Source organism: Arachis stenosperma, chromosome 3 (genome assembly GCF_014773155.1).
Source record: "Arachis stenosperma cultivar V10309 chromosome 3, arast.V10309.gnm1.PFL2, whole genome shotgun sequence".
Classification (NCBI taxonomy): domain Eukaryota; kingdom Viridiplantae; phylum Streptophyta; class Magnoliopsida; order Fabales; family Fabaceae; genus Arachis; species Arachis stenosperma.
In genome coordinates this window covers 161,987,040-161,988,509 of record NC_080379.1, presented here as the reverse complement: position 1 = coordinate 161,988,509, position 1,470 = coordinate 161,987,040, and the positions used below count along the sequence as shown (strand labels likewise).

The following is a 1,470-nucleotide window of genomic DNA, read 5'->3' as shown; positions in this document are numbered from 1 at the left end:
CTCCTAGGTAATTCACTTCTTCTATTGAAGGGTTCTCAGGATCATAGGCTTCTTCCTTAGATGAAGCATCCTTAGTACTGCTTGGTGCATTCTGCATTCCAGACAGACTTTGAGAAATTAAATTGACTTGTTGAGTCAATATTTTGTTCTGAGCCAATATGGCATTCAGAGTGTCAATCTCAAGAACTCCTTTCTTCTGACTAGTCCCATTGTTCACAGGATTCCTTTCAGAAGTGTACATGAATTGGTTATTTGCAACCATTTCAATGAGCTCTTGAGCTTCTGTAGGCGTCTTCTTCAGATGAAGAGATCCTCCAGCAGAGCTATCCAAAGATATCTTGGATAGTTCAGAGAGACCATCATAGAAAATACCTATGATGCTCCATTCAGAAAGCATGTCTGAAGGACATTTTCTGATTAATTGTTTGTATCTTTCCCAAGCTTCATAGAGGGATTCTCTATCCTTCTGTCTGAAGGTTTGGACTTCCACTCTAAGCTTACTCAATTTTTGAGGTGGAAAGAACTTTGCCAATAAGGCATTGACTAGCTTTTCCCAAGAGTCCAGGCTTTCTTTAGGTTGAGAGTCTAACCATATTCTAGCTCTGTCTCTTACAGCAAAAGGGAATAGCATCAGTCTGTAGACCTCAGGGTCAACCCCATTAGTCTTGACTGTGTCATAGATTTGCAAGAACTCAGCTAAAAACTGATGAGGATCTTCCAGTAGAAGTCCATGGAACTTGCAATTCTGTTGCATTAGAGAAACTAATTGAGGCTTAAGCTCAAAGTTGTTTGCTCCAATGGCAGGGATAGAGATGCTTCTCCCATAGAAGTCGGGAGTAGGTGCAGTAAAGTCACCCAGTACCTTCCTTGCATTGTTGGCATTGTTGTTGTTTTCGGCTGCCATGGGTTCTTCTTCTTTGAAGAATTCGGTCAGGTCCTCAACAGAGAGTTGTGCCTTAGCTTCTCTTAGCTTTCGCTTCAAGGTCCTTTCAGGTTCAGGGTCAGCTTCAACAAGAATGCCTTTGTCTCTGCTCCTGCTCATATGAAAGAGAAGAGAACAAGAAAATGTGGAATCCTCTATGTCACAGTATAGAGATTCCTTGAGGTGTCAGAGGAAAAGAAAAATAGAAGAAAGAAGAAGGAGAAGAATTCAAACTTTAATTAGATGGAGTTCGAATTGTGCATTAAGAAGGAGTTATACTCCATAAATAGAAGGATGTGAGAAGAGGGGAAGAGAATTTTCGAAAATTAATTAAAAAGATGTCAAAAACATTTTGAAAATTTGATTGATAATTTTCATAAATTCAAAGTAGAAAAGAAATCAAGTGATTTTTGAAAAAGTTTTTGAAATTAGAAATTAAAAAGATTTGATTGAAAACTATTTTGAAAAAGATGTGGTTAAGAAGATATGATTGAAAAGATATGATTTGAAAACAATTTTAAAAGATATGATTTTTTAAAAATTTAATG

General features: G+C 37.2%; 1 non-coding gene across 1 annotated transcript; it reads left to right on the top strand.

Annotated features, from left to right (window-relative positions):
* Positions 1-391: 391 nt before the first annotated feature.
* LOC130972179 (small nucleolar RNA R71) lies at positions 392-499 on the top strand. Its single transcript, XR_009083374.1, has one exon. It is a non-coding gene; the product is annotated as a small nucleolar RNA R71 (small nucleolar RNA).
* The last annotated feature ends 971 nt before the right edge of the window (positions 500-1,470 follow it).